The 25,060-nt window shown below is 41.3% G+C and overlaps 1 protein-coding gene and 1 long non-coding RNA gene across 6 annotated transcripts in view; one reads left to right on the forward strand and one right to left on the reverse strand.

Annotated features, from left to right (window-relative positions):
- Nucleotides 1–25,060, reverse strand: part of TAMM41 (TAM41 mitochondrial translocator assembly and maintenance homolog) — a 148,121-nt gene that overhangs the window by 92,507 nt on the left and 30,554 nt on the right. Inside the window, exon 1 of one of the 4 annotated variants that reach the window (XM_079967333.1) lies at nucleotides 18,423–18,543. The exons of the other annotated variants lie outside the window; for them this stretch is intronic. The gene's annotated coding sequence lies outside the window, so the exon portion shown is untranslated. Of the gene's footprint in view, nucleotides 1–18,422; nucleotides 18,544–25,060 lie in introns of those variants that run through there. 4 annotated transcript variants of the gene reach the window in all.
- The window catches only part of LOC307211086, a 109,538-nt gene that overhangs the window by 56,999 nt on the left and 27,479 nt on the right, over nucleotides 1–25,060 (forward strand). Inside the window, exon 3 of one of the 2 annotated variants that reach the window (XR_013836279.1) lies at nucleotides 16,901–17,312. This is a non-coding gene — a long non-coding RNA (uncharacterized lncRNA). Of the gene's footprint in view, nucleotides 1–16,900; nucleotides 17,313–25,060 lie in introns of those variants that run through there. The other variant, XR_013836280.1, reaches the window with a different exon arrangement.

Genomic DNA, 25,060 nt, shown 5'->3' on the forward strand with positions numbered 1-25,060 from the left:
GTTAGCAGCTGGATTTCTGAAAGTTGTATTATTAACTCCAAGACTTTAAATTGATCCCCTCCAGCATACACATCAGCAGCCTATTCATTCAAATATCATGTTCTAATGCAATTTTAAAGCAACAGCAATTGAATGTGAAATTAAGGATGAATGAGTATATTGAAGCAAATCATTGATGATTCAGGATATGCTCAGCATTCAGTTCTCTGTTCTCTGTGAATTTTAGTTTGGAGAGATCTCAGTCAAGTCATGTAATCTATTTGCCTCCTACTCTCCTCTATCTAGAGCTGTGGCTCTTGGGAGAAGCTGCTGCTTCATTATATTTTCACAAGTGCCTGCAGGAAAGATGCAGACAATCCCAGCAAGTAAAATGATATAAAAATGCTTATTTGAATTGGTAGATCCTTAGAGAACAAGAATAAGCAAAGGGGGCTAGAAGGAGAGATGAGCCGCTTTAATATGGTCTTGAATATTGAAGCATGTAGTTAGAAAGAGCTGAAATACTAACACATTTACTAGGAAGCAATCCTGTTTTCTTTAATGCAGGAGATAAACCAAACCTTTGACAGAGTCCCTTACCACACTTGATGAGTAGGTTGTCTGTATTTGGCCATTCAAGAACAAGATGGTGCAATGCTTGTTCTTTTCTTCTTAGACTTTTGATATTAACAAATATAGCCTTCAGCAAGTACAGATTTTAAGTGCTAGGGTAATATAATATTTCCTTTGGTTTCATAAAATGGCTCTTTATTTAAAACGTTTGAGAAATTGGCAAGTAATCTCTTTTTTCCTGGAAATATTTGTTATTAAAGGCAGAAACAGCAGAATTATAACCCAAAGGCTTGTTTGGTTCCTCTGCTGCATTTGATTAGTGACTGGAATAATAACACTTACAAGCTTACAATCATTTGGAAAGGATACAGCAGGAGAATCATGCAGGAGTCAGTGTGACCGAGCCACAAAATCTACAGGTGTGCAACGTTGCTATGAACATTGCAAATGTCTTAAGAGACATCTGTTGTTGCCTAGCTCACATCATTTCATTCTCCCATGTATCTGTGTTCACTTATATCTTATTTCCCTTTTTGTGAAATTGTTTTTAATAAGAAGCTTATAGAAACTAAGTTATGCTTTTTACAGATGTGTTTTTTCTAGGCTTCATCTCTTCTAAGTACAGTTCTTGGGGCCATAGTGTTTCTGTAAACAGCAGCTGGTTTCCTGTACTCTATAGTGAGTGAATGAAAGCCTTAGGCTGCCACAAAATAAATACAGTAAATAAACAATCATTTAAACGTATTTAGGAATAGATAGATAGATAGATAGATATAGATAGATGATAGATAGTAGATGATAGATAGATAGTACACACACACACACACACACACACACACACAAACACACAAAGAAACAGAAAAATAATAGTCCCCATATTAATAATGCATTGTTCCTCTATAGTGAACTTTATAGGTGCTAAAAATAAAATAGAATAATAGCAGAACCCACCTACAAACCCACCCCTTTGGTTGTATGGAGCCTGGTTCATAGGAACATAAAAAGTCTCTGCTGGATCACGCCAATGGGCAATCTAGTCCAGCACCCTGTTTTCACTGTGGCCATCTAGATCCCTGGGGGAAACCCACAAGCAGAACCTGAGGAAGAGCACTCTCCCCTACCTCAGTAAGGGCCTGCACATTCCAGGTGCAGTGGTGGTGGGCAACTTGAAGGCTCATTTCTTCTCTTCTTAGGGCTCTTTATTTTTAACCTGGAGCTGAATCAGGCAACCCTTCGGACAGAAGACTCCTTTAAATGGGGGACTATCTTTTGACAGCCCTGCATATGGAGGACTGTAGCAACATGGCCACTATGGTAACTATGAATCACTTGCAAGGGGTGGGGATCTATAGTTGGGCTGAATACTAATTTTAGTCTATATATTCCAGGCTATACTTTAGAGGTTATATTTTAGCACTGAGATCAAGGACTCTCAGCCAACGCAGTAACAAAAAGGACTGCTTTACTTTCTGTTAGTGCTGTTAGTCATGATGACTCATGACACATACGTCCTGTTATCACTAACCCTGTCCCTCTCAGGCTCTTTCTGGTTCATTCCTGCAATAAATATTAATGACAAATTGAAATTATTTCCTGGACTTGAAAGGGGAAAAAAAAGTTTAAAAGGAGGATCTCCCCACACTTCTCTTTCTTGGGTCTAATGTTTCATAAACTAATCTTTAATTAGTATCTTTAAAAAAGAGAAAACATTACTGAGTCTTAGCAGTTTATGCTGCTATAGGCTCTTCTTAAATTCAGATTTCCTTCAGATTTCCTATGGGGAGTCTTAATGGTACATTAATCAGCATATTTTATGTATCAAAAAGCATCCTGGGTTTTTCAATTTCTAGACATTTAAATTGTATGAGAGAATTAAAAAAAAGATAGAATCCAGAGCTTTGTTTTGTTTACCAGTTTGATTTTATTGCATTGAAACATCTACTCCCTTCTGTTATGCCTTGAGATATACTGGGGGGGGGGGTTGTTTTGTTTTTTGTTTTAAATGCCACTTACAAATTATGAAGCTAATATTCCAATTTCCATGGAGATTGTATGATGGCACTTATATGGTACGCAGAAATTTAATGTAGGCTAGCTTGACATTTCATATTTATTCTTGGCACATCCTGTTTTACTTCCCCTTTGCAATCTCTTTGTTATGTACTAAGCTTGGATCCTAGAACAATAGGCAGGTAGGATCCTAGAATGCAACAACTGATTGGCTTGCAGGAGAAGACCATTCAGGCTCCAGGAGGAAGTTAATCAGCCTATTAGGCTGGTAGGATTGTAGAATGCAACAACTGATTGGCCTGCAGGAGAAGACCAATTAGGCTCCAGGAGGGAAGCAGAATCAGCCAGTCAGAAGGGACTCATTGTGTAAATAATGTATATAAAGGTCTGAGGTTTGGAGGAAATCCAATCACTGTTTTACAAGCTGCAATAAAGAGCATGAAATCACTGCAGGACTCCGAGTATATTTCACTCTTACAGATTATTTCCTGTAGGGTTAAGTCTGTAGGGTTAATCTTGGCATACTGTTGTTGTTGTTGGCATCTGTCTGTCTTGAGAGACAATGGAGTGGGCATCCAGGGGTGAAGTCAACCCTGCAGCTGTGGCTGCAGAGGCTGCTAACTCATAACTGCTGCTTCCCATGTTGTTTTTGCTGTGTTAAGAACACCAAAGTACAGTGGTGCCCCGCAAGACGAACGCCTCGCAAGACGGAAAACCCGCTAGACGAAAGGGTTTTCTGTTTTGGAGGCGCTTCGCAAAACGAATTTCCCTATGGGCTTGCTTCGCAAGACGAAAATGTCTTGCGAGTTCCTGCGGGGTTTTTTTGCCTCCCCCCTTTTCCTAAGCCCTAAGCCGCTTATCAGCTGATCCGCTAAAAGCCGCTAAACCGCTAATAGCGCTAATCCGCTAAGCTGTCAATGGGCTTGCTTCGCAAGACGAAAAAACCGCTATATGAAGAGCCTCACGGAACGGATTAATTTCGTCTTGCGAGGCACCACTGTAACTTCTCTAGGGAGCAAGCCTGGGCAGTGTATATGGAGGTCCTGGGCTGCCCAGATTACATGACCCCCTCCCTTCTTGGCTTGGCTGGTGTGATCCAAAGGAAAGCAGAGCAATACATCTGGCACCAGCTTGGCTGCAGGAGTTGCTGGAAGGAGGTGTACAAGATGTCATCCAACCACCTTAGGGACTCAACTCCAGATTTGTGTAGTGTTTACTCCCGAACCTTTTCTTCTCCTGAAGGTGTCCCACAAGGCAGTGGGTATGGATTTTTCATCGGAGTTTACTCCTGAAGCCTTTCTAATGAATGAATATAACCGCAAGGCAACAGAGGCTTAGGATCAGAGTTTCCTTCTCCTAGATGAGCTACCTTCCTAGGTTGATGAGCCCCATCTGCCCTTCACTTTCCACTACAGTAGGTGCAAAAAGTGCCTTCTTGACCGTTGAACTCACTATTGGTCTCATCCGCTCAATCCACCAGAGCCTGTCCTCACATGCAGAGGAAGCTCCTAACTCACCAAGAGTTTGAGACTCATTGGCTACCCACACCATGTTTAGCCGGCCAGTCCAAGCCATTTCCAGGGTGTGGCCACTGTTGCATGCTGACAGCTTCTAGGAGCCACAAGTGAGAGCTGAGTGCATGGTGGTGGCCAAAGGTGGACAAAGTACCCCTGAAAGAGCACAATGTATACTCCACCAGAGGTACTCCCCTAGCACCGTATACACCCCATACACCATTGTGTTAAATGGGGAAGTGTATTGGCCACATTGGAGTGATTCTGCTCCATATGTAGGGGTTTCAGTGGTCATATACTGGACATCACATGTGCAGAATGGAGCTTTTTAAGCAGAGGTTGGATGCCATCTGTCATGGGTGTTTCAGTTGCGATTCCTGCATTTCACGGGGTTGGACTAGATGACCCTTGGAGTCTCTTCCAACTCTACAATTCTGTGATTCTATGATTTTATGAAATGTACAAAGGTAAATTTATAGTATGAATGTCAATTCTCTCACATAATCCTGACATTCTGGAGGTAACTTGGTCCTGGATTCGGTTGGACCTGAGCTTTCTGGTGCCATCAGACTGCCAAGGTTGGGGACAGTCAGATTTATTTGCTCATTCAGTTGGTGCTGGAGCTAGAAGCTTATATTGCAGGCTTCTGCAAAGTCAGCAGAAATCCCCCCTTTTCGGCCTCACGGTGTACTCTGTTATTCCTGGGCTCAGTGCCTTGAGGTGTGCTTGCTCTCCACTGAAAATTAGTATTTTGACTGAACTCATTTCCAAATAAGTTTGTGTAAGATTGTAGCCAAAGTGGACTTAAATCAAAATACTCTGGCTTGACATACATTCTCATCTCCTGGGGGAACACTGGGGTTTTGTTTTTATTGATTTACACCATTTTCAAGGTTCTTCATTATAAAGAGAACACCATCCTAAAAATAGCCTGTTGAAGGTCATTTAAAAGCGAACCTCGATAATGTCTCAATGATAGCTGAAGCTGGACATTATTAAATTTCCAAGCTATTCTGTTTGTCCATGTATTAAACCAAGTTAACTGGAGCGTTTTCAAGGATGCAGGGATTGCGTGGATGGTTGTTAAATGGATTATAGCACTGAAATGTACTCTGCTGCCCTGACTTTTAATAAGCCAGGGAGGTCTGGTAGCACCTAATTTGATTAATTTCCTGCAGGAAACTCTGGAGTAAAAACACATTAGCAAAAAGAGAGCATGCTGGGAGACAAATACAATTATGTATGGTTTTACAAAGAGACATTTGAAGTTTTAGAATGATACAATCAAAGGCAGACTGGCACCATTTTTAGACATACTTACTTGGAAAATGGAGGCAGTGATTTTAGAATGAGTCTCTGAGGGAACCAATATAGAAAACAGCATATTAGAGTGTGGGGTTTATTTTCCCAGAAGACTAAGATCATTTCCTTAAGATTCATGCTCATTTATATGCACTGGAAAATCCACACGGGTCCTGAATGCTGTCAAAACATTTTCATGTCTTGGAATTGTTCCAAAAAACAGTCCATGGAGGATGCGCCACCTTTCCCTGTCCCCACTGGAACAGGTTTCTGTAGGAGATGTGCTTGGGAAGCCAGCCTGGAGAAAGCATCTTCCGTCAATCTCAGCTTTAAAAACAGATTTGGGAAATGATTCAGAGAAAGTGTTAATGCATGTGGGCTTAAAGTGGGTAGTGGGGTGCACACACATAGACCCTGCCCACAACATCCCGACTTTTTGCGTTTTGAATACAAAGGTCTGAAAGGGAATTCTGATGGCACTCAGCAGAAGCCAATCAGGATTGACAAGGAGGCTCCTAAACATGTTTGACATGCAAAGGTTGAAGTGGATCCCTCTTGTACCTGTCAAAGGCGTTGGAACATGATTCTTGTTTGCATCAATTCAGCGGGATTTTAATCCACTGTAAAGCTCTTAGAAGAAAGCCAAGCTGGAGAACCTATTTATTGTTATTTGCTATTTAATTTATAGCCTGCCAAAGCTTCCCAGGAATGTTGCACAAGAATTCCTCAAATACACACAACTATGCAAAGACCAGAAAACCAACAATATTATTGAAGCAGAAATTTAAAATAAAATAACAAAATAAAAAGGGAAACCCGGCAGCAACTTATTTCTAGGTTATTTCTATAGTGCTTTTCTTGCCAGAGATCAATAAAGCAAATTTGCTTGCTCAAGGGAGCTGGAAAAAATGAAAAAATGATCTTTTTAATATTTCTTTCTGTGGTATTTAGGGTGCAGAGGGAGGCTGAGAAAACAGAATAAAATTAAAGAATTGGTTGGTTCCAAGATTTACCTCTATCAGCAAATAATCATTTAGCTTGGGTTGCATCACGGCAAGTATTCAAAACATGAGATAATGATGGCAAAACATGTAGATGTACCAGTGCAAATAGCTTAGAATCCAGTTAAGTGCCCTATTTGTGCTGTATTTGCACATCACTAGCCTGGATACCACACTGTCTCCATATACCCTGCCCAGGCTTATGCCCTGGAGAGGTCACGTTCCAGGATACAGGGTTGTTTTTATCCAGTGTCATGGACTGGCTCGATGCCGAGGAGTGGTGGGAGGCACCAGCTGGGGAGCCCCCAGGGGAAGAAGGCTCAGAACTAGGGGACTGGTGGTGGGTTGACGATGAGTGGTTAGAGGGAGAAGAAGCAGCAGACTGGGAGGAGCAGGTGTCGGAAGCTGAAGAAGCAACAGGGTTTAGTGAGCAGGAAGACACTGTGGCAGACAGCAATTCTGATTCAGAGGCTGGAGAGGAGTGAGATCAAGAGATAGAGATCAGGCAGGCTGCCAAAGAAGCCAGGGTGTCTCCCCCCCCCTCCTACAATCAGCTCCCCTCTCCCCCTGGTCTCCCAGGACTAGAATAGGCATGAAGGGGGAGGAACAGAGATAGATGCATCGATGGAGTCTCAGATTGCTGGGGAAGGAACTGAGGAGGAGGAGACTTAGAGAGCTGTCCTCACAACTGTCTCATTGGGGCAAGATCTACTGAGAAGAGTTGCTATGCTCACTAGGCCTGGCCTCTGGAACTGTTTGTTTCTTTGAAAAAAGGGTCAACTTCACTGAGATTGTATGAGTTATTACTAACCTGCTCCTGGTACCAGCCCTTGACATCCATTGGATCTCATCTTTTTAGAAATTAACCATTGATTTGCCCTCAAGTAATTCCTAAGCACTTTCTGGATTTGGTACATCATTAAAATTTTACTCACACTATTGCATAAGCAACTCTTCATACATGCAGCACCCGGCAACTTAAAATTAGTGTCACTCTTCATTTTCAATGAAACCCTACCGAGTCATTAAAGGATTATGATGCTGTTTTGCTGGCTTCGAACAGGACAGTCTTATCAAAATTCTATGACAGCAGGCTCAGCAATGCTACATTTGTTCCCTATCAGACTAGCTACTTGGTTTAATCCTCTTTTATAGGAACATACCTTAACTGCAGCTGGACACCCCCACACAGTCACACAGTGAAAACTCAGAGAAGAATGGTGGCAAAATTGCTTCCTTTGCATCAGAAATGGTTTATTGCTGCTTTCTGCAGCCATGGTCTCCTAAAGCAAAGGCTAAATGTACCCAACCACATGTGACAGCTACATAGCCACTTTTGATTTCACCCTGAATAACTTTAGCTGATGAATCTCCAGTTGGTTTTTCAAATGAGTTTTGCATTACAAGGATTTCACGTCTATAATTTTATGCACTGGTGAAACCCTTGCTGTGACTTACCAATTGCTTTTCAAAAATCTGAACTAAATCCATAGACATTACACTGAAAATGGCCCTAAGTATTTACTTCTTATTTCACCTGCTTCTTTAAAAAAAAAAAATGTAAGCAAGTTCAGAACATCTGAAAGATTGAAAGATTTGTATCTGTTAAGGAAGGTAAACACCGGCATTTCTCCATGCAGACTTTTTCCTGATGTAATGAAATACTTTTGCTTATCTTCGGAGGGCAAGCAAGCGTGACAGCTCTGTTACAATTAATCCAATCTTGTAAAATGAGTTTAGTTACAGGTAGCATTTATTGACTGTAAGAACATGGCTCCCAGGGGCCTTTTTTGCCACAATGGAATCTTGGTACTTTAGGAAAATAGAGAGATGGAAATCCCCTACTTGTCAGGGCTCCTTGAGTAATTGTGTGAAAAGAGTGACCCTAATACTCTATTGCAAAGCTTTAAGAACACACACCACCACCCCAACATATCAACGATTTTTAAACAGGCCTCTTGGTATACAGTCAGGGCCAGTTCAAAACATTTTGTTGCTTGAGGCAAAACAGAAAATGCATCTGACACCACAGCCTCTTCCTCCACCTGAGGCAACGGGAGGCAGCCTGGAAAAGCACTGGAGCTCTGAAGGCATAGGGGGAGAAAAAGGAGGCTTGAGATGAGCAGGTAGTGAAAATCCGAACACTCCTTGGGGGGCTTTCAGAGTGGTACCAAGCTCCAGTTCCAAGGCTGCAGCAGTGGAAGCACCTTCTGCTCAAGGGGAGACTGGAATAGTGGTGCTAGTGGCAGCTCCAATTCTCAGCTGAAGGAGCAGCAGCAAAGGCATGCAAAGAATGCCTCTGGCCTTCCTCTTCAGATCTGCCACCTCTCCCAGCTGCCCCCAGCCTGCTACCTAAGTCAAGTGCCTCAACAAGGCTTCTGAGCCCTGCATTCAGTTTTGTTAAGCAGCAGGTGGACAGAGCAACCCTAAGACTACATGATGAGCTTGCTGCAGGCAGAGGGCCCAGGTTGAGACTCTCACCAGGCACCCTCATAGGTTTAGGATCCAGAAAATCTACGGCCAGCTCAGTTTTGCACCCACTCTGCCCCATAATCTCATGCTTCGGGTGCCTTCCCTTGGCTCCTGCTGGTAGGAACACTGCTAATGTCAGTGTTGCTTCTGCCACTCTCTCCATAGCTGCACCAGGGGCCTCAACAATAGCAGAGCTGCTCTCCGCCAGCGAACAGGCTGGTGGGCAGAGACATCCACTCAGTCCTAGCCCCCTCCAGCAGCATGGATTGTGTGTTAGGACTGTAAATCGATGTTAAGAATGTTGGACTTGAGAGAAATTGACAGCTCATTGGGAGAAAAGAAACTACCCCCCCCCCCCAAGAAAAAGTTTGATTCTCCTCAGCCCAGGACACTTTAGTATGAATCCTAAAGATACCAGATGAACCTCTCTGCATGAACAATGAATTGGGTTAGCCAATCCATGGACACTGCTAAGTCAGATTTTTACCAGCTTTACTATGTGAATGGCAGCCATCAGCATGGTTGTGTCAGATGAGGGCCCATGGGGGTAGCCGTGGGGAAAATTTATCCACATCAGAGCCGAACCACAGGATCCTGTCCAGCTGTGCAAAGAGCTTCCATGTGAGAGGCTACATGTTATTTATTAAATATCATTTCTGAAAGCATAAGATTTCTTAGGAATACAGAGAAGCAAAAGTGTTTTATTGGTGTTACAACCTGAAGCAGTTAATGCTGTGTACATCCTCCTCATGTATGTGTTTAATAGGAAATGAGTGTTTTAGATTAAGGTAACAGACCTCATCTTTTTTTTTAAAAAAAGGAAGGTGAAATATACTCGGAGTCGAGTGTGAATTTCATGCTCTTTATTCAGCTCATAGTAGCAATGAATGAAACTTTCCCCAAAACATTTAGCTATATATACATTATTTACACAATGGGCCCCGTGTGATTGGCTAATTCCGGGCTGCTCCTGTAGGCCACTCAGGTTGTGGATTCACCTCCTCCAGAAGCCTGATTGGCTGCTCCTGCAGGCCAATCAGGTTGCTGAGTCACTTCTACCTGGAGCTGGATTGGGTGCCTCCTGCGGACCAATCAGACTGCTGAATTCTGGATCCTATTCTAGGATTCAGCTCAGTACATAACAGAAGGTGATCTGCATATCTACTTAATAGTTCCCTACTTCCTTATGCATTGAGCTCCTTGCCTTTGATTTGACTCTTGCAGTTCTAAAGAAGCAAATCAAGTGTGCCAAGACGGTAGCAGTTTAGACTTGGTGCTGCTTAAGGATTATACTGCTAAGATCATCACTGTCTGTTATCTGTGATACACGAAAGTGCAAGCAACATCTATTCTCAAGCAGCATATCTCTCCACTACCAGATACTGGGCACTAACCACAGGATGTAGCTATCCCCATCATCCTTAGCTTGTGAATTTCTCTAGGGCTGTGCTAGCCCTAGAATGCTGAGCTTATGATCCCTTGTTCTGTCCCGCCATGCAGTATTTAAGTTCTTATATAAAAGTATAAACGTTTCATTTGTCACAGATATGTGGCCATTCTTATCGACTTCTACAACTATCTGGTCCAACGGCTTTCCACAAACACAACACTGAAATCAAAAGACTGTTCTCTAACTTCCTTTTCAGAAGTGTTTTACTAAAGCATGCCATTTGCTGCTCCTACCTGCCTCCTTCTATTGAACAAGTAAGCATGTACCCCTTTTCCCTGTTCTTCGGCTATTCACAGATTTCAAATTCATCCCAGAGCAGTTAAACAATAGTTTCCCCCTCTAGAGAGTTCTCTTATGAGAGGAACATGAGTCTGAGGCAAATGGCAGCGTGGGCGAACGCATTAGATGACAGTAACAATGCAATATGATGTTACTGACAGGTATTTCAAAACATCTTTCCTACATTGTCTGCAGTCCCCATCCCATTTACTCCATAGCAACCTCACTAAAGCCAGCAGGACTGGTTTGGGATAAGTGAACTGTCATTATCCCCAATCTCTCTGAGATCAGTGCAATAGAAGAAGAGTTTGGATTTGATATCCCGCTTTGTCACTACCTGAAGGAGTCTCAAAGCGGCTAACATTCTCCTTTCCCTTCCTCCCCCACAAGAAACACTCTGTGAGGTGAGTGGGGCTGAGAGACTTCAGAGAAGTGTGACTAGCCCAAGGTCACCCAGCCGCTGCATGTGGAGGAGCGGAGACGCGAACCCGGTTCCCCAGATTACGAGTCTATCGCTCTTAACCACTACACCACACTGGCCTTTATGTACTGTATTTATTTATACTCTACTTTTCTTCCACAGGATTCCTGCAAGGTCCCCCATACAGGTACCAGCTCTGCTAACCTTCAACAAGGTGGCTGGATCATATGGAAGTTTCAATGCACGGCATGCTGTACACAAAGGGTTGTTTTCACTTCTCAAGGATAGTGTGCCACTTCAAACAAAGACTGAATATTCTTTAACTATACTACTTTACATGATTTTCTCTGAAGCACCCCACATTTTAAACCAAGGGCACCACATAAACAGCTAATTGTGAGGGCCACGCCATTTTTGAGAAGGGATAAGATGAACTGGTTTCATTGCCTCCCTCCTTCTGTAACAAGCAAAATCTTTTGTTCAAGCTTATCTGCAAAACCCAGAAACGGCTGTCTGTTTCATATGCACAACCAGATTCTTGCTATTGGTACTCAATAGCAATCCTTTTGTTTCTCTTGTTGCTTGTTTTGTGGGTGAGATATGTAAGGGTGCTGTTTGTGTCGTAGATTTCCATGTGTTCTAGAAACCAGAAAGAAAATTAATGCTGTTCTCTCTCTCAGCATGCTGTGTCCTTTTGTGCAACAGTCTGTAGTTGCGTGTTTGGCATCAACACCTAATTTCATAAGGCTTTCAATAATACTAGTTAGTCAGAGTAAATTGCATTTAACAGATTTCATTGCATATTATTATCACACAGAAAAGGCAGTGTCTGGAAATATTAAATTATTGTTCTTTCGAAAAAGAAGAAGAGCTGGGCTAATGGAATATACATATTCAAAGGCAGATGCAGTGAGATAGCTGTCTAATGTGTGCTTTGTTTATTCATGGACCTTACTATTGACTTCCTAGATTGTAATATGCACGTAAATGTCAGATGTGAATAAAAATTTGCTGTTCAAAAGAGGCTATACATTTCCAAGCATGACAGAGAATTCTGAATAGATTTATTTACAGGTGAAAAGAGATCAATATTGAACTACTGAATGCATATAGAATCAGACTAAGCCACTAATGTAAAAATTCTCGCTCATTGAATAAATGAAATGTTTCTGACTTGAAGGTCAGATAAAAAGCAATATGCTGCTTGCATCTTGAGCACACTGGAAGACAGCTTCCTTACAAAGGCAAGTGTATGATAATTCCAAGCAGGTTCAGATGCAGGTTTGAGGAAACCCTTAGCAAGGCAAGCTGCCCTCTGGCAGGACCACTCTTCCCTTAGTGGACCCTGGCAGTGACAAGATAAGGCAGCAACACCAACAGTGCCTTAAACAAATGATGGTGGCACCATTTTAATTTCCCACAATGTTCCCAATGGAGCATCATCCTGGGACATTGTGGGAAATCAAATGGCAATGCAAGGAGCTGAGTCAGACTCCTGGATACCAGTAAAAATATAAAGGGATCCCTGGTGTCAGTGAGGAGCACAGCTGCATGGTCCGCTCCCAAGAATGCCAAGGACTCCAATATCATACTCTGATTCTTTCACATGATCTTTCAGGTGGTCCCCTGCATGTTGCACAAGCAATGTCTTGTAAGCTCGTTTGTGCAACAAATTTATTCTTTTGCTCTACAACTTGCATTATTTGATTTAAATTGTTTATTTTCTCCTCTAGCACAATCTATTTTCTGTATAATTTTCTCCTTGGATCTTTCAAAGTATTTCTGTAAGCGTAAATATAAATCTTCAGTTCTCAGTGGCATGTTTCCTTTACTACCTTTCTTCCTCATTCTACTGGACATACTCTGACTCCCCCCCCCCTTGTGCTTTTTGCTTTCTAATTATTCCCTGTTATAGTTCTCATATGATGACCCCCATTTTACATGCTAAGTTGGTCCTTGGTTAGATTCTACGTCTGTCATTGATTTTTATTTTTTTATTTTTTTTACTTAATAGGATAAATTGATGAAGTCAGTTTACCACCATGTTATCAAAGGCCTATGTATATCTGCATTGTGTCCAGGAGGCACCATAACTGCAGCGAAGACTCCTTTATGATCAAAAGATTGCATTGTATCAGTAAAAGGTGGTCCAATATGTCTGCACACATTCATTGCACAACACGGTGCTCCTATCAATATTCATCGAACAGCAGCTGCTATAAATTATGCATTTCTTTTTTTAATTCCCCCTCCATGAAAAAGGATAAATCCTTTTCAGCCCACCTTTTGTATTCACATTCAAATGGAATGTATTATTCCAGAGAAATAAAACAGAATGATGCCTTTTCTAAATAACAGCACTGAGATCCTTTCACAAAGTCTTTGGGCTAAACCAGATCAGGGGTTTAGAGTACAAAAGGTTTGTTTTTTTTTATTGTGAGCCAGCTTCTGCTGACAGAAATTAAGGTGAGAACTTTCGAGCCAAAATGTGCCAAGCGAAGTGCTATAGGTATTGAGTTGAGATAAATTAAAAGGTAATCTGCAAAAGGCAAAGCTTGTGGAAAGCAGCTTTTTAGTAAGACTGCAATGGATATTTTCAATTTTTCTAGTTAAGAAAAGCATGACAGAACAATAAAGATAAATACAGGCAATGAGAGATTAGGGAGACATGATAAGAGCCCCAGGGACGAGGTCAGAGGGCTACACATTTTAAGGTACTATCTTTTTCAGAAAGGGGGCAGGATAGCAAGGAGGAATTGAAAGTCCCTGCAGGGGTGTGGACCTCAGCAGGTGCCCAGTAAAGTCAACTGAGAGTGAAGGCAAGTCAGAGCAATGTAAATGGATACATTGTGAAGAGTGCTGTGAAAAGTCAAAGAGGGATGTGTTCTTTGAAAATGCTGAGAATGTTCTGAGAAACAGAGAATTGGTTTGATTATTTTTCAAACGCTGGTGTTTTAGAATCCACTGTCACTCCACACCAAACCACATCCTGTACATCTTTAAATATTTAATAGTGTGTGTGAACTGGGATTATTCAAAAATAGCATGTTACTTTACTCAAGATAGGGTACTTTGTTGTGTTCATTATATAATAATACTTCAGATTTATTTATATGGCATTTCTCCTAAGTGCGCAGCATACTTTATATTGTTTTGTATTGTAACGGACTGTAAGAAAGGCAAGTATTAGGGTCAAACCCAACATATCTTGGAACACCATGCCATTTTTCTCCGCAGTTCTTTTTTTAGGACCAAAAACAGCATCTGCAGGTTGCCAGTTTGAGCTGGATACTGTTTTTTAATATTGTATGGTGATGTCATCAAACTTTTCTACTCTCCTGACTGGTGACTTCAGAGGACTGGTTAGTGGACAAGGGAGATATCTCATCTATCCTGGGGCTTTGCATCTGTCCCAGGCCTTATCTTAATGGCCTGCAAGGGACGTCCACCACCCTTATCACTATACTTTCTCACACTGCAATCTTATCAGAAGCCCACAGCCCCTCCTCATGACATAACACACTCCTAAACATAATAAACTCATTAAAGGTCACAACCAAGGATTGATATTAACTAAGCAGGTCCAGGCTTTGATACAGATCCTGCATAAAGCACTGCGGAGTTAACCTGTTGAATGCCTCTCTCTCCTTGTAACATACCTTCCACATTTCCATTTTAGGTGTTTATTCCAAAGTCCTAAAGGGATTTTCTTGGGTTCATGTTTTTTTACAAAGACAAACAACTTATGCCTCTTAATTCTAAGCAAACATTATTTAATGTCTCAATGGAATATTACTTATAGTCAGGTTAAAAAATTTCTTGCAAGCAATGTATTTGCTAATTGTGTCTCCTTGAAAAGGATGACTCATTGTTTGGAATGGCTGCTTGCCCACCACCTCTCTTTATAGGACCTCTTAAGGGAGTTTATCATCCATTTAGATTATTATAAACTTCAGCTTCTCAAATCCTTTCCAGCTTTAGATTCCAAATATGGGTTTTACTGTTATTGCATCTCCTTACTGCTCTGAATTATTAAAGAACATGCAGCTTATCAGATTGTTCTTTGGATATATTTTTATAGAGAAGTTGCCAAAGATTCCATAGTTAAGGCAGATTTTGAAATAAGAATGACAAATGGTTAACAACTTTAATACAGCTTTGCTGTACAAATCTATTGTAGGATTTTCCTTGTCAAATTTCATACTAATCATCATCATCATCATCATTATCATTATCATTATCATTAATTCATACATTCTTGAGTTGTTATGATTCTGTGATGGGCCATTGGATTTCAAAAAGTAATTTACGAAGTATATTGAAAAAGAAAAAAGAATTAAAAACTTTTACTAGTTCTGTGAACACAATTTTAAAGAGATTACTAGGATATTCAAATTCTGGTAGATGGCAGGTAAAATAGATCTTCGTTATCTCCGTTTTCTTTGGATGATTACTTGTAGTCTATTTAAACGGACCTGCACAACATAGAATTATATTACTGAATTTACTGGAAAGATCCTTATCAGTTGAGTGACACATTACTGGAGCTGAAAGGGATATTGGACATTGAAACGGTAGTTCTTATCCACATGAAGTTAAAAGAGGACAGGCAAGGAAAGGATGAGAGTTGGGAAAGGGGTGGTATTGAGACTATGTTTAGTGAAATGGAAGATACTGGAATATGTTGGATCTGATTGACTGCAAAAGTACTTCTTATTTCTGTACTAAAGTACTGTATTGCCAGCCTAACAAAAACAAATATATTTGCCTACGTCATGAAATTCTTGATAGTATCTCATGGTATTTCTCACTTGAATTAGCTTTTGGCAGCAGTGGGAAATGATTTTGGCTCCACTGGAAAATAATTGGCTGGAAGTCTGCTGGTTTGTAGATTACTCTATCTTGGCCTAATCCACTTCATAAGATTGTTGGGTAGTTAAAACCATCCTCTTTGGCAGAATGCACTTGCAATTAATAAACAAAATGTTATTTTTGGGCGGTGGGGGTGGCGGAGGTAATTATAGCCAGAAATGGCATCACTTGCATTTTAATCAGAAATCAAACTAACTGCATGGCCAAATATTAGACTATGTTCTGGCAAGGAACCTCTTTAATGTACAGTACAGGGATATGATATGTAGTGAGTCCTTGAGCAATAAGAAAGGCTATTTCATTGTGAATGGTTGATTCATTGTGTATGTGGGGGGTTAAAGTAGACTATGAACATAAACTATATATTATAGGCAGTATGTTAATTTTTTAAGTTTGGGAAGGTCTGCACATGTTGAAAATGGTGCTGGCCCATATTGAGTACAAATATTACTGCTCCAAATGCAAGATCAAAATGTAACCCATGTATAGAGTCCTAACAGGGTTAGCCAAATTGGTTTTGCCACTGGAAGCCAAGGACAGCATGATCCCATTCCCTATTCCACATAGAAAAGCTGACTGGGCTTGCTGTTGGGGGATAACGCCAAGGCTGGTGCCTCCCTCCCAACACAGTGTTGCCCGGGATTCATCACTCCGGTCTCCTCTCACGCTGATGTGGCCCATATCCAAGTACATGAGCACACGACAAGCAGAGTTCAAACAGAAGCTTAGTCTTGAGGAGTAACATTTAAGCCTAATTTATTCCAAATTAAATCAAACGTAACAGAACAAAGAGAAACATGGCTTCTCTCTGTGTCTTTCTTTCTCAGAGAGAGAGAACTGCAAAAACAACAGCAATACAGAGCGGAAACAGCGTATATCAATTTCCTCTCACAAGACTCCAATAATCAGTGCTGGAATGTAAACGGACATGTGACATGTAACAGTCCCACACACATCTGCAGCACGGGAGGAATGGAATTCTCAACACTTGCAGCGGAACCTTACTTCAACACTTTAAATATTACAGGGTCCTGTCTGCACCAGAAGACAGCAGGCGAAGTATGAGGATTGGCAACATGGTACACACACCAGTGCCCTCCAGTCCCACCCAGATGCTGCTCCTTGGTCCTCAGCACCTGTCCCCCGAACCAGCTGCCTCACCTAAAGGTTGGGTCAGCCCCGAGTTCAGAGGGTAAGTTTTCTACGGCAGCATTAACTGCATTCATTTTTCAGTCCTTCTGTTGTGATTCAGTTTGCCAAAACATTCACAGTGGTTTTGTAAACACATTCAAAAAGCTATTTCCATTCTTCTTCATTCACAGCTTCCCAAGCCTATTTCATCTCAGCAGGGTTTTCATCTCCCCTGGATTTATCTTTTAGGCCTGCCCAGTTCTCTCTCTCTCTCTCTCTCTCTCTCTCTCTCACACACACACACACACACACAGATACACACACAGCAGCCAGTATCTCAGGCAAAAAATGTTCATGTCATAAGGAGAACTTGATTGTTTTGTTACATGCACAGAACTATAACCTATGGTTTACTTAATAAGCATCTGCACTGCTTTGAATTCTGTATGACTGAGTCAAGGGCCAGGAATGACAGAATGAAAAAGCAATTGTTTCTCATTTTGTAGCAGAATCTTCTTTTATAGCACTTATCAAATCTATCTTTGGGTTTTTGTTTAAGTGCTTCATCTCATATGCTTCAACTGTCTTGTTTATCAGGGGCAGACACTATTTTATGATCCCTAGTAAACCACAGCTCCTATTGCCTCCCACTTTCCCCCCACATTTTGGAAATACCTTGTTATATAGTTGGTCCTAGGCGGCTCACAAAGCAAAAAAGTACATCAAAACCACACCAAACCACGCCCAGATCACCCCATGTTCTGCTATGCTAATGAAGTTAATAAAGATGGACCAGACCAATTCAAAAGGATCTTTCTTTTTCCACCCATGGGCAACTCTTAACAATTGCAAAGTCATTTGCCATTCCCTTTGGTACCAGTGATCGAAATTCACTTTCTGAAAGTTTTTCAAGTTACATGCTATCACTGACTTTGCTGCTGCGGTTAGATGTCTTAATGGCTCACCATGCTTCAAATCTAAATAAAGGCCTATATATCAATTTAAAAGTGCCAGCTGTGGAGAGGGGTGGTCCTAGGACCCACGATGGAAGTGACTTCCGGAAACACCAGCATTCAACAAGCCCATACTTGGGGGCACGCCCCCCATATTACTACATATGTCCAAATTGATTGGCATCCCTGCCAACCTGAAGTAGAGTAGCATACATTAGGGTCATTTCCCTTGGTGTAAGATACATCATTTATGTATCAATATTAGGAATTGCTCTTTCAATTTAGTAGATACAGTAAGCCCACAATTTGCACTCACTTTGCTTATGCAATCGTGATTGCAACCTTACACAGGTGGCGGGAGGGGAAATAAATAAAACAAATGCCAGACCAATGAAACCCACTGCTCTCTGTACTCCATTTATTTATTTATTTATTTATTTATTTATTTATTTCTGTCTCACTTACTTGGCTTTGGGAAGACAGCACGAGAGCTCTGGGCTGCTTCCGGAGCCCTTGCGCCTCCTTCTGAAAGCCTGGTACCTTGGATGACCAGTAAGCATGGCAACACCCTCCTTATAGCCTCTAGGAAGGAGGTATGAGGGCTCTATGTCACCTTGCAAAAGAGAGACAGTATCATAGAATTATAGAGTTTGAAGGAACCCTGTGTCAGCATCGCCCTTGAGCCAGTGCACCAACTGGACTCATGCACTTCAACCCCGACTGGGCTAGGCGAGCTGGGTAGCACTGCCAGAGATCACCTTTCTCACAGGAACAGGTCACAGTGCTGTGGACTCACAGCTTAGAGCTGAGAGCACCGGATTCACTTGCACAATAATACAGTCGTTGCGCAGCAGAGTTTTGCAGAGTCTTGCAGAGTATAAACCACTCGGAGAGCAGCTCTGTAGAGTATCTTCCTTTTATTCTATAACTACAGCTATAATACAAAACTATATACAGAGCTAAATATTCTGAGCATAAATCAATGCTACTCTGAGTGCCTGCAGCTGCTCTTAGCAGCAACCTTATCTCTAAACACGATCTCTAGCACTCACTCTCTCTCCGACACACTGACTGACTCTCTCTCACACACACATGTGGTGCTGGGCAGAGTAAGTAGATAGCAGGACACGCCTCCTCCTCTCTGGAGAGTCAGCAGCTCCTCAGGAGATTCTTGGATATGGGAGGGGTGAAATCTCCTCACCCTGAGAGTCATCTAGTCCAATCCCCTGCAATGAAGCAATCTCCACATGTGGCCCCCCACCCAATTTGCAACCATACTGGTTTGTGCTAGCAGTTTTATTGCTGCACCATCTTTTCTTTTCCCCCTTTTCCTGCAGTGATGAAAGAGCAAACAAGGTTCTTTGCATCTCCACTGTGTTAGCTAGAACTAGGATTTTTTCTCTCTCATGGGTATGTCCTATAATAAAGTTAGCTTTTTTATTTTCTGTACTCAAAGTCTTGGTGTAATTGTATTAAGGGTAAAGTGAGCTCCTCCTAGCAGGGATTTCAGTGCACAGTTCCAGCTTCTGCTGAAGCATATAAACTCCAAATGCTATCAACTGGCACCACAGCAAGTTCCAGTCCTGTATATCAACTGTTAGATCCAATTCCCTTCCCCATTACTCTCTTAAGAATTCTTTAGAGCCTATTACTGATTTTAAGACCTGCCTAAGGCTAGAGACCATAAACTTAGCTACCCCAGAGTTGCCCAAGGTGTCTCTTTCAAACTGTGTTGTTTGATAAAAAATTGAGCCCAGGACAACCCAAGTCGGAGAAGCTGGCTCCAATTGTATGCACGCTCAGTGCAGTCTCTGCCCCAAATTTAAGCCCCTGGGGTGGACCGGAATGAAGCCTGCTCACCTGCGGCCCGCCCTCTTGGTGCCGCCCCACCCCCAACGGCACCACAGATAGGCGAGTTTTGAACAGGGGGTTTGGCAGGAACCCCCAACGCTCCACAGTGCCAGGAAGGCAGGCCACATCTGAGATGTCTCGCAGAGGATTGGAGGTGCTGATGCCGGGGCCATAAATGGCACCCACCTTTGCAAAAGGGGAGGTGAGCGCTTATTTCAATACCTTGAGAGTGGGTAATCTATCATGCTTGCAAAAATCCCAGTGTGTTAAAAAAATGGGAATTTGTAATACTAAAAACAAGATCTCATCTGCACTGTCTTCAGTACTATAGGATAATCTGACCTGGTTATTCTGGATTCATATCTCAACCAGATGCCCGGCCTGGGAGTGATGATGAGCTGTGTGTACAACCTCCACAGAGCTGGCTGGTGTTTAATTGGGCAGTATTGTGGAAGCTACCTATGCAGAGCTACCATGTAACATTCTAGCAAAGTGTCAGTCAAAATGTCTGATCTATGGTGCATATCTCCATCATTTGCTCTTTATAATTAGGCAAAAGCAAAGCAGATAATCAGACAAGTTTTTCTTTTCTTTTTTTGCTATAAATAGCATTATGCTTACTATCTTTCAATGCCAAAAGCCATGTTTCACTGACATGCATGCTCCAGCGCTCTCCCTGATCAATAACTAGACCAGGAGCATTAGGTCAGTTCACATGTCATCTGACTGAGATGTCTCTCTGCATGGTACAGATACAAGCTGGTAGGCAGGTCCAACTAGAGTAAATGGTTTCCCAGGCATCCTCCTCTGTATGTTAAATCTCAGTGTTTTCAGTACCACATTTTTAAAGCATTTGTAGTACATTTCACAACTCTGATATATGGTTTGGATGCATGGTTTATCCCAGTCATATAATAAATTTGCATGCATGGATCTGGACCACAACCACTCATGTGCACATCATTTGCTGAATCTACATTTTCCTGTAAGTAAATTCAAAACAACAAATATTTGCATCGTATAAGGTCAGTATTAACAGTTTTAGAAATGAAGCTGAATTATTTGCTGCAGCAGTTATGTGGATAATTGTGTAGAGACCAAGGGTAGAGACCGCTGTGCTTACATAAGACTCTCTGAAACCACTGGAGGTTTCCATGAATGGAATGGGGAGGGAGGCAATCCTCACTCATTCCTGTGATCAGCCATTGCAAGTTACAAACAAAAGTAAGCAAGGAAAGAGAAAACTGAAACTAAACTCGAGAAAGCCCCTGCCCTGCTCCCAGATACATTTGTTAATCCCTAGTGGTTTGTGCTTCTCAGTACAGTGGGTGTTAACTGGATAATGTTGCTTATTCCAACAATTCCCCTAACAAGGGAGTTGTAGAAAAAAGGGGAAAATCTTTTCTTGGACCCTCTTCTGTTCTTGGAAGCCCCTGCTGGTTCAAGAAAACTTTTGTGTAAATATGATTAGGGGGGACCAGCTGGTAAAAGGGATTCAGGTCGGAGCCAGACATTACAAATTAAAGGCTTTTGCAGATGACTTAGTACTGACCTTGCAAGAGCCAGACACTAGTACCAAAAGAGCTTTGGAATTAATTCAAGTATTTGGCCAGGTCGCAGGATTTAAGTTGAATAAACAAAAAACCAAGGTACTGGAAAAAAATCTAACAAATGTTGAAAGGGATAGATTCCAAGAGGAAACTGGGTTAGTGGTGGCAAAGAGTGTAAAATACCTGGGGATTAACATGACATCTAAGAATGTAAACTTATTTAAGGACAACTACGATAAGTGCTGGACTGAGATAAAGAAAGATTTAGAAATATGGTCAAACCTGAAGCTTTCCTTGTTAGGTCGAATTGCTGTAATCAAAATGAATGTATTGCCTAGAATGTTATTTTTGTTTCAGACATTACAAATTGTTGATAAACTGGACTGTTTCAAGAAGTGGCAGAAAGACATATCTAAATTTGTCTGGCAGGGCAAAAAGCCCAGAATTAAGTTTAAGATACTTACCGATTCTAAAGAAAGAGGGGGGTTTGCCCTGCCGGACTTAAGACTCTACTATGAATCGGCAGCTTTCTGCTGGTTAAAAGATTGGCTACTTCTTGAAAATGCAGACATTCTAGATTTGGAAGGATTTGATAATAATTTTGGTTGGCATGCATATATCTGGTATGACAAGGTTAAAGTGTATAAGGGTTTTAAAAATCATATTGTCAGGAAAGCACTATATAATGTTTGGATACGGTACAAAGATCTATTGGAAAACAGAACTCCCAGGTGGCTTTCACCTATGGAGGCTAAGGAGGTAAAGAAACTTAATATGAGAACCAATTGGCCGAAATATTCTGAGATTTTAGAACAAGAAGGTGGTGAATTTAAACTACAAAGTTATGAGAAAATAAAGTCTAAGGTACGAGATTGGCTCCATTATTTTCAAATAATGGAGGCTTTCAAACAAGACAGGAAAATTGGCTTCCAGGTGGAGAAATCGAAATTAGAAACAGAATTGTTAGAACCCAATACTAAGAATTTATCAAGAATGTACAACTTGCTGTTGAAGTGGAATACAATAGATGAGACAGTGAAGTCTGCTATGGTTAAATGGGCACAGGACATAGGTCATGACATTATGTTTGCTGACTGGGAGCAGTTATGGACCACAGGTATTAAATTTACGGCATGTAATGCCTTACGAGAAAACATTATGAAAATGATTTATAGGTGGTACATGACCCCAGTCAAGCTTGCGAAGATTTATCATTTGCCCGATAACAAATGTTGGAAATGTAAAGAGATGGAAGGCACCTTTTTCCACCTTTGGTGGACCTGCCCAAAGATTAAGGCCTTCTGGGAAATGATTTATAATGAAATTAAGAAAGTGCTTAAGTGCACCTTTAACAAGAAACCAGAGGCATTTCTCTTGGGTATGGTCGGCCAGTTGGTGTCGAAGAAGGATAAGAATTTCTTTTTGTACGCTACTACGGCAGCAAGGATTCTTCTAGCAAAGTATTGGAAGACACAAGAACTACCCACGTTGGAGGAATGGCAGGCGAAAGTGATTGACTTTATGGGACTGGCAGAAATGACCGGCAGAATCCGCGACCAAGAGAAAGAGACTGTGGAAGAAGATTGGAAGAAATTTAAGATGTATCTTAAGAATTATTATAAAACTGAGGAGTGTTAAAATGCTGAGGGAAAAGAAGACGTAGAATTGCAGCGATAATTGGGTTTAAATTTTATGGTGGAATAGAAAAAGAGGATGAATTTATATTTAATTGGGCAAGAAAGGTTGCTGAATAATGGTACTAAATTAAGGATGCAAAAAGGGAAAGGTATGGGGAAGTCTGGGAAAAGAGGGTTATGGAAATAAGGTTAAGAAAATATGAGTTTTTTTGTTTGTTTGTTTTTATGTTGTTTTTTGTTTTTGTTAAAAAATTGGAAATCAATAAAAATCTTTATTAAAAAAAAAAAAACAAGAAAACTTTTGTGAATAGGACACCATCACACACAAAGGCGAAGAATCCTTATACATTGCATCACTAACTGGAACAAATCTTACAGGATACCCTAAAGAAGAATGCCCTAAAGAGCATTGATTAAGAATTTACAGCAAGAAAAGTCAGTTCACTAGGGAGAAAAAACCATTAGCAGAAAATTGGGCTGTTATGGAAATTTATCTTGTGGTGATCCAGAATATTAAGGACATTTATTTCATGGTGGCTTAAGAGTATGGCTTGCTCTAGGGATAGGTTATACCTGTGTTTAAAAGGCCCCAAATGGTATAACTGATTTTGAATCACAGCCTTCAGTAATAGCCCCTGAAATATATCTCACAGCAGAAATGCATCCCAGGAGAGAAATGCAACCAGAATATATTGTATTACAGTATGAAGTTAGATCTTCTTGCTGTCACCAAGTTCTGCTTTCTATGGCTGCTGACTCATAAAAAAAACACTACAGATATGCTTACTTTGAAATCCAACTGGATTCAATTGAAATTTCACTTAAACAATCAAACTTAGGTTGCACAAATAATTGTTTCCACCAATCTTCAGTTGTGATTCCTGCACTTCAGGGGGTTGGAGGACATGATGACCCTTGGGGTCCTTTCCAACTCAACAGTTCTGTGATTTTATACTCATGTGAAAGATGACCACTTTCTTTTCTTTTCTTTTTTAGCAAAGCCATCACAGCATATTTATATAAACATATCTGCCCTAAAGACAAGAAAGATCCCCGTGGGTCGGGCCAAAGATCCATCTAGCCCAGCATTCCATTCCCACAGCAACTGGTATTCAGAGGCATACTGTCTCCAGTAGATACAGATCAGAGCCATCATGGCTAGTCGTCATTGATAGCTTCTTCCATGATTCTATCTGATCCCCTTGTGAAGCCATCCCAGTTTGCAGCTATCAATACGTTTAGTGGGAGTGAATTTCCTAGTTTAACTGTGTGCTGTATGAAGAAGTATTTTCTTTTGTCTATGTTGAACTTTCACTGGATGGCTTCAGGTTCTAAGACATACTCTGCCATTTCAGGTACTTTTTCTTGACTCAGGAACTAGCTCTATGCGCATACAGTACAACAATTAAAAGCTCAGTAACACCATAAAACCACCATCTGTAGCAACATGGAAATACCCCTGAGCAAGCAGGGCTGTGTCAGGAAGTTGTAATAATCTTCTTATTTATAAATGGGTAGGATGAGCACTAAGCATGCAGCAGGTCTGTCTCTGCAGCATTACTGTACTCCTAAACCCAAGCTGAGCATAGCACATTTCATAGTGTTTCCACATTGGACTGAATGGGGCTTGCATAGGATTGTACTGTTAGAGAATCATAAAATTAAGAGGAAACAGAGGAAACATCACAAAAGCCCTGCTGGATTAGGCCAAAGGCCCATCTCTGGTCCAGTGTCCTGTTCTCACAGTGGCCAGCCAGATTTATTTGGGAAGTCCAAAATCAGATCTCAAATTCCAACAGTTGGTATTCACAGGCATACCGCCTCCAATGTTGAAGGTAGAACATAGCCATTGTAGCTAGTAGCCTCAAGTACCCCTGGTCTGTCATGAAGCCTGGTACCTAAATCCCCAGAAAGATTCCCAACTACGGTAACTCTTTTGGCTTCTAGGCAGCACATTCCATTGCCATATTTTTCTTTTAACTAAGATTTCCACTCCTAATATTCAAAGCAAATCTGTTCTTCTGCAGTACATCAGCATTTCCTATTTCCCCCCCTCCAAGATCCT

This window comes from Podarcis cretensis (genome assembly GCF_951804945.1).
Source record: "Podarcis cretensis genome assembly, chromosome: 2".
Classification (NCBI taxonomy): domain Eukaryota; kingdom Metazoa; phylum Chordata; class Lepidosauria; order Squamata; family Lacertidae; genus Podarcis; species Podarcis cretensis.